The sequence below is a fragment of the Furipterus horrens genome, unplaced genomic scaffold (assembly GCF_987537825.1).
Source record: "Furipterus horrens unplaced genomic scaffold, mFurHor1.1.pri manual_scaffold_5, whole genome shotgun sequence".
In the NCBI taxonomy this organism is placed as follows: Eukaryota; Metazoa; Chordata; class Mammalia; order Chiroptera; family Furipteridae; genus Furipterus; species Furipterus horrens.
The window spans coordinates 188,426,358-188,442,743 of record NW_028327175.1 but is presented as its reverse complement, the minus strand read 5'-3'; the positions used below and the strand labels follow the sequence as shown (position 1 = coordinate 188,442,743).

General features: G+C 43.5%; 1 protein-coding gene across 1 annotated transcript in view; it reads right to left on the bottom strand.

Moving 5' to 3' along the window:
• Positions 1-16,386, bottom strand: part of RBM20 (RNA binding motif protein 20) — a 180,255-nt gene that overhangs the window by 54,423 nt on the left and 109,446 nt on the right. The gene's annotated exons all lie outside the window — the stretch shown is intronic.

Below are 16,386 nucleotides of genomic sequence, written 5' to 3'. Positions count from 1 at the left end.
TCTGAATCTGAGGTCGAAGACCATCATGGGCACACACAGAATCTTACTACAGGGGTGGTCTGTCTGAACTTGTGCCTTCCATGTGACCTCTGCTGGTTGGTTATGGTGTTTTCTCAACTAAGAACCAGGACCCAGAAGACAACAGACTTTCTCAGAAAGCCTGGGATATGTGGTTATCATAGCCAGGGCTCTTCTGTAAGTCTGTATTTCTTGGGTCTTACCCAACCCTTTTGGGGAGTGGGTGTAATCAGGAAATGTTATTTGGGATGTTGATGAACTGGAATTTCAGGACATTCAAATAGGGAGAATGGGAGTGTGCATTTGAAATTGGGATTAGCAAGGACAACCCAGACTGTATATGTAATGTGCCTATGGAAGCGTGAAGTAGAAACTACAAGGCTGGGGTACTTCAGACAAGGTTCTGTCACAGGCTCTTCACAATAAAAGTCTTATGATGATGAAACAAAGGAGAGAGTCTGGGCAGTGGACAAGGTTCAGAAAAAAAGGGGAGACATGGGAAGTGTGCGTGGCATGTCACATCTCTGCCACACTAGAGACAGTCGCTTTGAGGAAAGCAAGCTTCTGTTTGGGGTGGCGTTTGCATTGGTCTAAGAAAATGGTGGAAGGCTCGGGGGAAGTGTGGAGGTCGTGGGGAAGAAGGTGAATGGGAGAATATCACACAGACTGTGATGCCGCTGTGTGCCCAGTGCTCAGCTAGCATACACGATTTCATTTGATCTCTCCATTAATCCTATGGGGTAGAAAACCTTCACCCCAATTTTGCAGGGCAAGAACCTAAAGCTCAGAGAAATCCAGTAACCTACTTGCAAAAACACAGTGAGTGAAAACAGACGTGGGGTTCAAACGCCAGGAAGGCTTTGAAAAGAAGAGAAACGTGGGCAAGTCTGCAGCTTTCCCACCGCCTTTGAGGAAGGCTCATGCGCTGCCTCGCTGTTGTGTTTGAAGTGAGTTCTCAGAACATCAGGCACACCCACGTCCAAATGCAAGTACAAAACACATTTCAGAGCCAGAGAAAAATAACTCCGGGTTACTATTTCCCATTCTGTGAGAAATAAGAATTTGTTCTGAGTCATAAAAGACATACTACCTTCACTCAGTCAGCAGCCCTGCTAGGCTCCAAAGGCAGAACAAGCTGGCTGCATTTTAAGGTATTGGGGGCCTGGGGGTTCTAGGTTGAAGGCGGTTACAGACCTTTTCTCCTCTTAGTTGTGTGGGGCCCCAGGGGGTCCAGGCACAGCCCAACGTGGTGGCGTCAGCAGAGTTGGGGAGGCGCTAATTGTCTACGTAGGCGAGAGTAGGAAAGGAAGAGGAGGATGGTCAAGAGTCTGATGATAGATTTCTGCCTGTGTAGTATTAAGTAGCTGAGCTTTAGAAAAGCAATTAAGCTCACCGCAAAACCCTGCCCACACAGAGCCAGCCCTTCCTACCAGGTTTGTCCTCCACGCAGCCTGTCCCTTGCTAACGAGGCGATAATGAGGTGCCAACTTGGTTTCCATGACCAGAGTAAGAAGAGGTCGGTTTTGTTTCTCATGGAGAAGTCAGCTGTATTTTCTAAAATTGTGTCCTGGGCTGGAGGGTGCTCTTGCTGGAGATTCTCCTTCACCTCTGCAAAGACATGTGAGAAAGAACTGCCTTTCCAACAAGGAAAGCCAGCCTCGCTGGGTGTCTGTAAGGTCGGCCACAGCAAGCAAGTGTTGGTCTGAGCACGGCCCCAGTTCCAGAAGGTTACCCATTCAGATCCAGCATGATAGAAGACCCTTGTCTTCTCAGCTTCTGCTTTGTCTAGCAAGTTCTTGTCCCCAACTTGAATCGACCTTGAGTAGAAGTGATTTCACATGCATCATCACAGCTAGAAACCTCTTTTGAAATGAAGACCCTTAGATCAAGGGAAAGACCCATCATTCTATCTTTTAAAAGTCCTAAAAATTTTTAGCCCACAACAGTTAAAAACCTAAAATTCAGGTGGTATTGCAATCATCTTTTTGAACCCAAAATTAGGGCATATGAGCTGACACTCTGGGGACTAGAAGTGACGTAGCCCTCCTGTCCTCCCACTACCTTGGCTCCTCACTGTTACATCACTTAGCATATCCTGCCTGGCATTAAAAATAATTGTTTATGTGCCTTCCTCCCTCCACTAGGCATGAGCTCCAGGAAGGAAAGGAGCATGTCCTGGAGAGATTGCTGATTTTCCTGGCTCCGTACCTACCATGAACAGAATGAAGAAAGAAGATAATGGATGTGGCTCATCAGAACCTGGTGGTTTTAAGGAGATATGGACACCTCTTTTGAGAGTATACATACATTTCTGCAGATAAAGGCCCTGATACAATTCAAAAAGGAGAATCTAAATATACCCAGAGTGCAAATAGGTTCTGCTGTTGTATAACAGCTTAAACTGCAATCAGCTACAGTCACCCACCCAGGGGGCTATCTACAATTCTGCATTCCAAAGCAGGAGTTCCAATACACTCTTCTCCCTGCCCAAGTCTAGGTTTTGAAATTGATGGATAATCCCTGTGGTAGGCTGAATATTGGCCCCCAAAGATATTCACACCCTAATCCCCAGAACCTGTAAAATGTCACTTTACATGGTAGAGGGGACTTCGCAGATATGATTAAGTTAAGGTGCACGAGATTATCCTGGATTATCTGGGTGGGCCTGATGGAATCACAAGAGTCCTTATAAAGTGCGGGCAGGAGGATCAGAGTCAGAGAGAGATATTAGGATGGAAGCAGAGGTCAGAGAGGAGAGATTAGTTATGTTGGCTTTGAAGATGGAGGAAGGAGCCATGAGCCAATGAAATGCAGGAAACCTTTAGAAATTGAAAAAGGTAAGGAAATAAATTTCCCTCTAGGGTCTCCAGAAGAAACCAGCCCCAGTAACACCTTGACTTTGGCCCAGTGAAATGGATTTTGTACTTCTGAGCTCCAGAACTGTAAGATAAGAAATTCGTATTGTTGTAAGAGACTCCATTTGTGGTAATATGTTACAGAAGCAAAGAGGGAACTAATACAATCCACCAAGAAAATTACATGTAAAAGAGGCATCCACTCAGAGGGGAGACACTGGCTGGATCTTGCTGGTATGAACTTGAGCTCCCAGAGGTCCTAGAGAGTACAGGTCTTCAGACCAGGTGTCTGAGACCCTCTGGGAACTCAGCCAGAAGCCAGAAAAACCCAGAGGTCTCTTCCTTTTCACAGTCCATTTTTCTCATCCAGCTGGAGCAATGGCAACCTGGGAAAGCTTGGAATTGTAAATCCTTAGAGATCAACTCATCCAGCCCTCTCATTAACAAAGAGAGTAAGTGACTTTCCCAAAACCATATAGCTGGTGCGGGGGGCGGGGGGGGGGCAGTAAAACCTTAATGAGAACTCAGATCATTCAAACCAGCTTTTAGTATCTGACAGAGCAGCCCTAACTAAGCCCCAGAACTATCTGTTTCATCATCGACTTATCGTCTCCACCAATCTGCGGTCCTCCCCTCTGTTCAGAGAAATAGCAACTACCTTCAATCTGCAAAGCACTCACTAAGCACAGGGGAGATGCAAAGATTCAGCCCCTGTGGATCTCTGTCAGCTCCAGAGGTGACAGTAAGGATATCCCCGTGTCTGAGGAGCAGGTGTGGGACCAAGTTCTATGCACCTGCTATGTCCTCTCTTCTAAATCTGCACAGTGGCTCAGGGTGCTGTCGTATAGTCAAACCTCCAAGGAGGAGGAGCAGCACAGTGAGTTACTTCAGCTGGGTAACGGGGACAGAGCTAGAAAAGCTGCCACACAGCCACGGGGAGGGCTGGTCCACACTCACAGAAGAAAACACAGCACAGCCATTCGGATCCATCCAGGCCTACACAAGGCTCACTGCCCCCAAGGCTGATGTTTCCTTACAAAGAACTCACGGTGAATAATTACATTAAAAATTTGGTTCCCTGCTCACTTGGAAAGGTTTTTTTTTTTTTTTTTTAATTGAAACAGCCCCAACCGGTGTGGCTCAGTTGGTTGGGCATTGTCCTGCAAAACGAGGGGTCACCAGTTCGATTCCCAGTCAGGATGCAGGTTCAGTCCATGGTCTGGATGTGTACAAGAGGCAACCAATTGATGTTTCTCAGATCGATATTTCTCTCCCTTTCTTTCTCTCTCCCTTCCCCACCCCCCCAAAATTAAAACAGCATTTCTCTCAATAGTTTTAAAAATAAAATATAATGTAAAGAAATAGTTGCCTTTATGATGCCAGGAGACTTAGGCGATCCAGATGAAAACTGTTTCTAATGGCTTAATTCCATAGTGCCAAAAGGATGTGCAACATATTGTATCCACCAGGAGAATGCAACAGCTGTTCCCACCTGACAATGTTTATTACTTGTCCCGAAGCTTTTTCACATTTTATTCAGAGTCCCAAGCAGGATGCAAGGATGGATTAATATAGGGCCTAAGGAATGAGGCAATGTCCTTCCTCAGTTTGAGTCGAGGTGCTGGGAATTCAGCAAGAATTTTGTGATGTGCTCCATCCTGTTCTGAAAGGAAGTAAGAGTGCCCAAGACACAGGCAGGGGCCATAGGGCCTCTGCCCTGAGAAGTCTCCATCAGGGGGCCAATGGGTGTTCATGAATTTTTCCATTCAGCCCCCCATGGACTGAGCATCTTTTAAGTGCCAGGCAAAGTTGCTGGGTGGTGGGGACACAGACATGGAAACAGAGATACCTTCCCGAAAGGAGACAGATACCACAGAGAGCGAAGACTACTCTCAGGAGTAAGCACAAAACAGCAAGGCACGGGAGGAAGTGGTTCAAGCCTCAGACGTTTTAGAGAAATGTAACAAAGGAAACAAAAGGACAGAGTTCTCAGGAGAGAACTCTGAACAAAGATATGCAAACCTTCTGGGCTTATTAATCCATCTGCAGATGCAAAGATGATTCAACCATTAATAAAAGGCAGCTGTAGGGTGAACTGTGGTCTGAGACCTGGGCTTCCACCTGCCAGTTACTGCTTACGTGATGGGAGAAAGTTGCTTAATTTTTCTCATCTGTAAAATGGGAATAGTAATCCCCACCCAATGTGACACAGACCTGACACAGCCCCTTGGCCACAGTGACTGACTCAGGGACGGACACTCCCTGACATTTTATTGGCATTATCAGTAGACACCCTTTTGTTGTGCCTTGGTTGCTAAACTGGTTGAATTTGAGCTACTCCATAAGGAGAACCTGCTTGAAAATAAAGCCAACCCAAGGACACTGGCCTGAAGATGGGCACAGGCAGCTCCTAGGTGACTGTCCAGGGAAACCTTGAGCCAACTTCCCCTGGATCTGCTAGGGCTTTTTATATACAAACTAATGCATTTCCGTTATTTGCTTAATAAAAAATAATAATGTAAAAAGAAAGCCAACCTACTTGAACTATCAGCATTTAATTCAAACATTTTCCCTTTAGGGCCCCACACTGACTCAAAGAGTCGTCTATCATTCCCCAGCTTCCTCTGTGGGGAGACCAACTGTAAGGACCTAGCAGCTAAGTGGTAACCGCAGGGGAAACTCTGGCTCTCACTTTGGTGTGAGTGTCTATTAACCAAAGAGATCTATTTCCTGGAGGTTTGGGGAGCAGAGTGCTCCTCAATCCTGGGTAGAGTGAGATCCCCACATGGTGGCCATGAGACCAGGGTATGGATGAAGTGTGGGCAGGTTCAGAGGTCCAGCCCTGGCCACGCAGGTGCTCTTGTGAGCTGGGAACATAATGCCTTGACCTTCACAAGGGGGCAGTTTCTCACCTACTGAGACACCTTTCATTTTTTAACAGCAACCTATTTTTGTGGCACTAAGAACTGGCTTTATGCAAGGTATCAGTGACCACCCCCACCCCCAGGAGAAAGGGTCTTTATTAAAGATACAGGGGCTCTTTAGCGTCTTTCACTTAGAGGAGACAAGAATATACAGTGAGTGACTATTGGGATGCAAGGTTCCCCATATGAACAAGGGTTGGAGTGAGGCACTCTGGGTTCTAGTCCTAACTCAATGTTTGACATCTGTGTCACAATGGGAAACAGCCTCAGTGTCCTCGTTTATAACAAGAGAAGTCACAACCTTTTATCTTCTACTTTATGTGGGTCAGGTAAGTAAAGAGTTGTCAGAATGCTCTGCAAATTGTCTAAATTGTTAGGTGCTCTACAGAGGTCAGGGTGTGGCATTGTCCGGAAGTGTATTGGAAAGAGGACATTTTCTGTGTGATCACAACACACCCTTCCCTTTCAGAAAACAGCCCTCTACAGAGGAAGTGATATTTGTCACTCACGTCCTTGGAGATAAGGATACAGGGCAGAACGGGTTAAAATCAGCCACATTTATGAAGTAGCAGCCAAACCAACATGACTGTGCTCTGCATGCAGATGGGGGGAGGGGATAGGAAGGAACTCAGGTTTCAGACTTAGTATCCACCTGGGTATGAATTCCAGTTTGCCACTTATAAGCTGGGATCTGTGGGCAAATATGTATCCTCTCTGAGCCCTGGGGGCTTCAGCTTTAAAGCCAGGGTGGATCTATCTAAGGTACAGACTGTTCTGAGTTAAATGATAGGGTGTACATAAATTGTTCTGCAGAGCTCCTAGCAAACATAAACAAACATAAACATTGACTAAACAAACACAGCAGCAACCATTACTACAACTAGCCTTATCATTATCATTACCATTGTTATCACTATCACTATCATCATTGTCATCGTCATTGTCATCATCAGTGCAGATGGCAAGTAAGCTCTGCCAAGGCAGCGACAAATCTTCCTTAGAGACAGAGATAGATGACAGAAGGATGGATGGTAGGCTACTCGTCAGCAGCCGTCCGTCTCGAGAGATAATGGTGTAGCTTCTTAAGACTCTATCTGCACCGCCAAGAATGGCTGTGCAGTCCGACTCGGGAGTGACACGGTATCTGTCTCCTCCCGTGTTGAATCGACATCTTGTGATGACGCTGGAGTGTCCTCTCCAGTGAAGCTGAAGCTACAGAGCATGGGCAGGGTGATATGGAGGGTCTGCTGTTGCCCATGCAGCAGACCCCCCCCCTCTCTTCGCAGTTGAAGGGTCCAAGGGAAAGACGGAGTCAATACAGCTTGGCTTCAGGTGCGCCGCAGGAGTTGCCGGTGTTGACTACAACGTCAAACCGCCTTAGGGACTCCGGCTCCGGATTTTCTGTCGGGGTTTACTCCCTTAGCCTTTCCCCTGAAGAGGTATGCCGCAAGGCAGCGGAGGTTTTTTGGAGTCAGAGTTTTCCTTCTCTGATGTGCCCTGACTGGAAGATCGAACCAGCGACACTTAGCTCGCAGGCCGACGCTCAATCCACTGAGCCAAACCAGCCAGGGGTGGTAGGCTACTATACCACCATATTCATCCCACCCTACCAAGCTCACCCTAACTCTCCCCACATTCCCCCAAATATATATGCAACCCCCACCAAAGTGCATTCTGGGACACTTTTCTTATTGTTAAAGGTGGGGAGGGGGTTGTTTGTATCTCCCAGGGCTGTCATGAGATCCGAATGGGCCAGGACATGGTGAAGCCCAGGACGTGCAGTGGGCTCTCAAGTGACGTGAACATGGGAATGATGACAGAAAACACAAGATGTAAATATGGAGAGAAGGGAAGTATAAAGTAAGGATGACCATCTGCTGAGAGAGGAGGGAGCAGGGTGGGGGCTGGGACTTGGGGGGAACGGACAGAATTATAACAGTTGCTCAGTGAACCGGATAAGCAGTCAGCCATAGACTTAAAGGGCTGTGGAATAACGAGGATGTGGCTGAAGCTCAGTGGGGCGAATGAGTGGACTCATAGCAAGCTTTTGCTGGTGATGTTCAGCCAGCCAGAAGCAGAAGCCAAGAACCACAGCCCAGCGCAGTAGTGCTTAAACAGACCCAACTGGTCACATTCTCAGTAAGCACAAGACCTTCCAAGATAACCAATCAGGAATTTAAATGCCCTTCCAGTTCAGTTCATTTCCCTGTCCAGGACAAGCAATGGACATGCCTTTTTTTTCTTATGTGTTAAGGTATAGAATATAATCCAGGTGAGAAGGCTCATGACCAGGCAAGAGAATGTTTTCCAGGTTTGGTCACATCTTTATAACGTGGCCAAATTAAATAAAGTACAATCTGGGTCAAGTCTTTGCTGGGTCCTGCCCTTCCGTGGCACCCTATGAGCTGAACTTCAAATTATAAATTCTCAACTCTAATGCTCTTAGAAGCTAGGTCAGGATGCGAACCACAGGGAACAGTCCCTAAATGCCAGGTTACAAGATGACAATGATGATACTACATTAATATTGGGACTCAGGTTCAAACTCTAGCTAATTATCAAAAATATTAAGAGCAAGAAGAGGCCTCAGAGACCATTTAGTTTAACCCACTCAGTTTACAGAGAAAAATGTGAACCCCAATGAAGTTGACATACTGTGTGAATCAACCCAAGTCACACCTCTAAACAGAGGAAAGGGCAACCAGGAACCCGTTTTCCTCATCCCTCAGAGCTAATGGAGCCACTACAATGGGACACGGCCCCATCGATGTTCACCAGCAAGTTGTCCCCTTTTCGAGGAGCAGAGTAAGATCACACACTTTTTTGTTACTGCCGTCTTCTTGGTAACAACAGCGCAATGGATTATCACTAGCTAGGCCCCTATGACTAATTTCAAGATTACTGGGTCAATGTTGTCGTTATCCTACGTTGGGGCTTCAGCCATGATTACCATATGATGATTCACATCACCATGACACCTCTTGGAGTGGTTCCTAACAGCAATGATAATCCTATCATCTCTCTTCTGTTTCATGTTTTTCTGGAGTATTAATAAGTGTTTTCACCTCATTAGCTATCTGATCTCCAGGACAACCTTATGGGCAGGTAAGTCAAATATGACCATTTCCTGTTTATCTTAAGAAGAATAAGACCGAGAAAGGTCAGATGAACCCCCTGAGGGCATTCAGTGAATAACCCTGAAGGATGGTCTTTTTACTCTAAGGCCAATATTCTTTCCTCTGTTACAGGTTTATTAAAAGAGCTTCTAAAACCACATTCATGGCCCTACTTCCTTGGATGTGATTTTTTTCTCTTTTTTGGTTTGTTGAAAGGTACTAAATTATAAACTTTTTTCCTTTATTCTGTGTTTTTTTTCCTCCCAACTTGTCATAGTGGTTTTTAAATTTTTTCCAGTTTATTGAGATATAATTGACATATAATATTGTATAACAATTAAGATGTACAACATAATGATTTATGTACATATTGTGAAACGATTACCACAGTAAGTTTAGTTAGCACATTCAGGGCATGACTTTAAATAACACACTTGGTATAAAATCACCAGCCTTTTAGTCCATTATACTCTGTACCACTTTCAGCATAAAGAGTAAGAGTCTCGGAACCAGGGGACATGCAGGCACAAAGGGGCCACTAGCAGTTTTATTACTGACAAGAGAGGGCTTGTTTTTCCTGATGAAGATATTAGAAGGGCTCAAAATGTGCAAAACAGAATGGGTAATGCAAAAAATGCAAAGAAAATAATATACATTCTGCCAGTGTCATATAGGAAAAACTTAAAGCAAAGACAGAATGAATGTCAACCTACCACCAAGAACCATAAATTAGTTTTTTTCTCTTCTTTTCTTCTGTACCATTGTTCTTTCTTTAAAATATCCTTTATTTTACAAGACAATGGTATTATAAATGGTAATTGTTAAAACTGCATTTTAAAACCACAAAAATATGAAGACTATAAGAATTACTATGAATTCATTGCCCATCACCCTAAATTAACAAATGCTACACTTAGGGTCATGTTTGCCTCATATATTTTTTTATCAAAAAGATAAAATGAAATTATACTGATAAAGTTGAAGTCCCCTTTGAGTGCCTGTCTGGTCCAATTCCATCTGCATCTCCCAGTGACATCTACATGTGGCATGTTTGTCTATTTATCTATATATCTATTTATACCTATATACAGAAAAAGTGTACAAATAACAGACTTTTTTATACATGCATATGTTCATAATAGCATGTAGGACTTGTTTCAACAATATTTCTTCTAAAGAAACAAATGCATATTCTCCCAAGTTTCTTTTACTACACTGCATATTGAAGGCAGTGATGGAGCAAAAAGTGAGCAAGCTAGAAATCAGAAGACCCTGCTGGTCTTACAGCCACTATTTACTCCCTGTGAGGCTGTAGGTCAGCCAGCTTCCCTTTCTTTTTGTAAAATGAGAAAGCTGGATATGAAAGGATCTCCAAGGTCTCATCCACCTTTGAAATCTGATGACTTAGAGATTTAATTTCCTCATCTGTCAAATGGAGATAATAACACCTGCCCTGTTAGCTGTTGTAAAGATCTAATATGGTGTGCAGATGCTCCGCAAAGCATGCTGATAGTTGATAATAATAATTATTATTATTGAGTAATATTGAATAATTATTATTATTACTCACACAATAAGCTATTTTTAAGCTCCCAGGAATGCTTCTAAAGAAACCATTGGTGTGTGTGTGTGTGTGTTTTGATTCAGATGTATGTGTTGCTGGACAGCCAGCATGAACTAATTTAATTTCTTCTACCCATGATTCTTGGGCAGGCCGTTCAGCACAAGGAGAGGCTCTCTTAACTCTATCCATGAAGATTTAGGGAAGGAAATACCAAAAGTGCCTCATTATAGGAATCTCTCCTCTACAAAGACATTCCACAGACAGACCCAGGCTTTCACAATAAAAACCAGCTCAAATCCATTCGGGGGTGGAGTTGGTTTGTCTGACACACAATTCTTCAGGAAATTCATGTTGGGCAGAATTTCACTGGTTTTATACAGGGAGTTGGGTTGACTTCTGAGGTTGGGAAAAGATGTTTTCTGTGTCTCAGTCACATAAGATATGGTGGCCTCTCAACCAACACACTTTTCCAGGGAACATGGGAGTCTTCTGAGAGGGAAAAGCAAGCTATCTGAAATATATATTTTAAAACTGCTGCACAAAGTCTTCCACGAAGCCAAATGTTCATGTTTACTCACACAAATAAAATATTTATGAGTTTATAGGTCAATACTTCCCATGTGAAGGACAGTATATGCAAACATGAACACCTTTGCACATACTGTTCCTTCTTCTTGGACAATCTCCCCCCTACTCCCCCTCACCTAGGTAACTACCATCCTTCAACATGCAGCTAGAGTCACGTCCTCCAGGCAGACTTCTCTGACTCCTGCCCCCACCCAGTATGTGCTGGTGTCCCTTCTATGATTCCCCATAATGCTTTCTTCTAACTCCTAGACCATCTCTCATAATTGTCTACCCAGTTACTCAACTGACTTCCTCACCGCCCCCTTGTCATTCTGAAGGCAGGAATTGTGTGTCCTGTTTCATGTCACAGTGCCTGGAATATGCAGGTGTGGGGAACCAACAAGCATTTCTATACATGTACACACATGATCTGTGTGTTTAATGTGTGAGACAATAGTTGTATATCCCATTCTCAATTTGTTTTCCAGGGCAAATGTTCCATGTGCGTGTCTCAAGGCTTTGAAGATGAAGTTCTGTAGAGAATGTGGATTAGATTCAGTCTTTGAACACTGTTGAAATTATGTAAATACCACCAATCACATCAAGGATAAAATCTTAAAATATTCAACAAACAGACTTGTTGCTACATTTTTCCTTTCAACTAAATCTGAAGACAATGTAATTTCAGTGTGCGATCTGAGGAGATATAAGTGTCTAATCTGCATGATTCTGAGATGAAACATATGCTCAAGGAATGAATGGTCCCTATGTTCTCTAAACGTTCTTTTTAGTAGTTTATATCACTAAGATTTGTCTGGTAAATGTTATAAAATTCAAGCCAATTTAAACCAAAATAAAGTTTCAGATTAATTTAAAGAATTAAAATTCTCAATCAAAATAGCTGGTTTCTTCCTAGAGTTGCCTGATTGTTAACCTGGACATTTTAACCAAGATGCTTTAAGGCAAATGGAGCCCATATGAAAGTAAAGAGGCAGTGGGGGAAGTGGGAGGCAGGGATGCCACTGTTTGGGTTCTGAGTAGACCCGCTTCTTAGACAGGCTCTGCCATCAGTAACTATACATCTTATTGCACTCTCTTCACTCTGCAAAACTTAGTTTTCTCATCTGTAAAATGCGAGGGTCAGATGAGATAACACTGAAGGTTCCTTTATGTCTTATGATTTTAGGTTGCTGGGTGTTTTCCTAAAGCTGTTATTTATGACACATGGAAGGTTAGCATGATCTGCCCATGGTGCAGAGATAGAGTTTACACTGAGAGATCCGAGTTCTAGTCTATACTGCTCTTCGAGTCCCGGCTGACATCGGAGAGAGGCACTTAACTTCCAATTAATAGACCTGTGTGTAAAAGGACAGGGTGAAACCAGAGCTGTGACCTTTAAACTTTGGTGGACACCAGGAGAGCATCTAAAAACACAGATGCTGGGCTCCTCCCCCACCCCAGTTTCTTCCTCAGGAGGTCTGGGTTGAGGCCTCAGAATTTTCATGTCTAGTATGATACTGCCCTTTGAGAACCACTGACCCTACCTTCCAACTCTAAAAATCTAGAGGAAATGTATTAACTACTATATAATTAATGAGCACCCCTGCCTTTAATAAGCTTCCCAGTACACCAAGAAGGGGCCTCCTTTTCTACGGGGGTTTTAAACACTACAAAAGTAATTCCAGGGGGCACACGTAATCGCTCTTATACCTGCCTCTCTTTAAAAGATTTAATCACCATGTTCAACATTTGGCTTCCTGAAACTAAAACAATCAAGTTCACAAAACCTCATTTAAGTTAGTTGACTGATTAGCTCAGCATCATGTTATCAGGTTTGTTGAGCAGGAAGAAAGCATAATACCATTCACATTGAATTCACTAATACAGAGAACAAAAGGGTCAGATTCTGGAACGCCAAAAATTCTTTAGTCAAGCAACATCATGACTATGAAAAAATCCACCTTCCAAATTCACTGTAGATGAAAAAAATTTTTTAATAAAATCATCTACATCACTAGATTTCCAACTTGATGGTGCTGCAACTACTTGGGTTTTTTTTGTTTGTTTGTTTGTTTTTTTTAATAGTGATGCTTGGGCCCCATTTCTAGAGAGTCTGATTGACCTGAGGCACTGGGATTTTTAATAGTTCCCAGGACTGTTGTGAAGTCTGAGACTCACCAATCTATATAAAAGAATAAAACCATATCAGCCCACAAAGGGTCAGAAACGCACTGGATGATCAACCAGTATAGCTTAGCGATGCTGAAGCATCTTTCACACATTTCAATACATACTTTTTGTGGCAAGACTTCTCCTAGAGTATGCATACTGCAGAGAGCTTATTTCTACTGCAGAGAGCCAACTGAGGTTTGCTGGGGGCTAAATTATAAGCACCTTGAAGATATCATCCAGATCCTAAAAACTTTCAAATTCCTGAGTGTCCATCTGGCTCAGGGCCAGGCAAATTAGACGCACTGAACAAATACTCGTTCAACTCACTTGAATTTATGACTGTCTCTAAGCACATGAAATGCAAACCTTAGCAGGATACGCTAAGTGTTTCATTGTGGAAATATGAGGTATATTATGTTTCTGTGTTTGTGTTGGGGATGGGCACTGTTTAATTCTTTCAAATTCCTTAGAGTAAATAAGAACCTTGAGGTTGGAACTTCATAAATAGACCATATAATTATTTATTTCAGAAAGCTTCCATTTTCCCAAAGTGGAAGTTTCTGGTGCCTAAAGAAATGTACCTTTCTGACTACAGCCAACAGAACACAGGTGCCCCACAAGGGAGAAAATATTATATGCAGGTTATTTCTGGCTTTTGCCTCAATTTTACAAAGCCATGGCTGTATGAAAGTTACTGCAGAGAGAAGATAAAAGACAAAGCAGCAACAGAAAGAGGAGCAGGCCCATCGGTTACAGTTGCATGCATGTGCCTTTCTTGATATTTCTGTCATATCAACCATAAACTAAGCTTGCGGTTAAGACCCAAGCAGGCAGAGGCCAGAAAGAATGATTAAAACTCAATGGCTGGCTTTTCACTCAAACCTGCTCCCCAGCACTCTCCTTGGCTATGCCATCCATTGCTAATTAACAGCAGCCAAGACCTGACATGTACACAGTTCTCTATGGTAAAATTGATTATTATATTACTATGAAAAATAAGGAAGTCATTTCATTCGAAATATCAAATTCCACAAAATCATATGTGGCAGCTGTTAGGGTATGCATGTGGGGCAGGGAACGAGTGTGTGAAAATATTAACCCTCTCCCTTTCAGTTTTCTGAGACTGAAAAAAAGAAAAAAGATTTTAATGCATATAAGGCAGAAAACAATGGCACGACTACGTAATGGATTTTTTAAAAGTTAAAAAAAATCTACAGGATGTAAAATACATCATCCCCGTCATTTTACAACTGTAAGAGCGTGGGTTTGCTTTTATACACTAGCTCCTCTCCCAAAGGTGCCGAAGCTACTTGTAATTGCCCCAGATAAAGCAGCGAGGTGCGTCACGTTCGGGTGCGCTTGAGCCCGCTAACGGATGATCACATCCACGTCCAAATACGTCCCCTGAACCTCGCGACAGAAGTTCGTACACATACTTTCTTGCATGCGTGGGGACTTTAAAATAGTTTTGCTTTGAAATGTAACTTTATTTAAAGACACTTAATAGTTGCTGAAATGCGTGCCATGGCTCTTTCAGAGGTGCTTAGAAGCAACTTTCAAGCATTCTTTCTTAGCAAAATACCCCCGGCTTGTGAATTCTAACACGGCACTCCCTGCCCCGTTCATGAGTCTGACTCTCACTCGAGACGGGAAACATTGCAAATGACTTTACATTCATTTTTCGTCATTGGTAAATTTCAGCAATTAACACAAAACGTCTCAATCTTGAGAGACCCCCATCGTTCATAAGGCTTCAGGATTCCGAAAATGTCCTCTTCTGTTCCCTCAGATCTGGGGATAATGCAATCTGTTTTCCCGCGGCCACCGACTTTTTCTTTATCAAAGAGTTTAATAACTGGCGTAAAAAGAACATCTAGACATCCCGGAATTGGGATCGCTGATTTCCCTGGGGTCATGGGGAGCTGTTTTAGGTCACATGTTACCCTGTGAATCATTTATTACCCTCTTTTTTTTTTTTTTTCACGCGAGAGGGGGTGGGGATACAGACAAATCGCACACTCATGCACAAATGCTGTAACGCCAAGGATATGGTCAGAAGTGCTGCCTGGACTAGCGAATTTAAATTTAAAAAAACAAACAAACCCTTGGTTTCCCCCTGTGCTAGGGAAAGGTAGGATGACATCATGCAACCTTACCTTTCTGAAAAAGACCAGAAAGCCTGGCACTGAGCGTGGACCTGAGGCCACCGAAGCCGGGAGTCATTTTGGGTGTCGGGCATGTGCCTCCCTAGTAAATTCCAATGACATTCTACCAGCTTTCTGCATGCCAATCATGACAGGCTTCCGCTTAAACTCTCAGGAGTCTGGAAAGGGGCACAGGAGGGGGAATGAAGCGAGGGAGAGAGTGAAAGAAGAGAGCGGCCCCAGTGCCCTGCATACCCATCTGGAAGGGGAGTCACATGCCACCGGGAGCCATTCCTGCCGCATTACACAGGCTGAGTGTAAGTGGCAAACAATATCAGTCGATGTTTACGCCACATGTTCTCAGCCTCTTCACATATCAACACTCGGGCCAGCTTTGAGTGCGCTTCTGAAAGGGGGGAACTTGGGCTAATCATGTGGCCATTCTTTTTCATTTATTGATTTTAGAGAGAAAAAGGGTAGAGAGAGAAAAAAAATCAGTTTGTTGTTCCACTTAGTTATGCATTCATTGGCTGATTCTTGTATATGCCCTGACCAGGAATTGAACCCACAACCTTGGAATATAGGAATGACGCTCCAACCAATTGAGCTATCTGGTCAGGGTCTTATGTGGACATTTTTAATAAAATTCCAAAGCCTCCTATTCTGGTTTATTTTATTACTTTTTGTTGTTGGTGGTGACAGTGATGGTGGCTTGTTTGTTTGTTTACTTGCTTGTTTTTACTCTGGATTTTTTAGTCTGGGTGATAATCTGATCCTGAAGGTCCCCAGAGGACCTAGAGTGATGCAGTCACATCACACAGCACCAATAAACTGACTCACCACCAGCAGACCTCCTGAACAGGTGACCTTTTCTTTGTTCTGTGTGTATGAAGCAGGAGGTGAAGTTAGGTAACACAAAATGTCACCTGCCCAGTGGTAACTACAATAGTTTTTGGCAGGAAAAACAGACTGTCTTCTGCTCTAAGCAGTGGCTCTTAACTGGCAGAGATTTCCCCTCAGGGAATG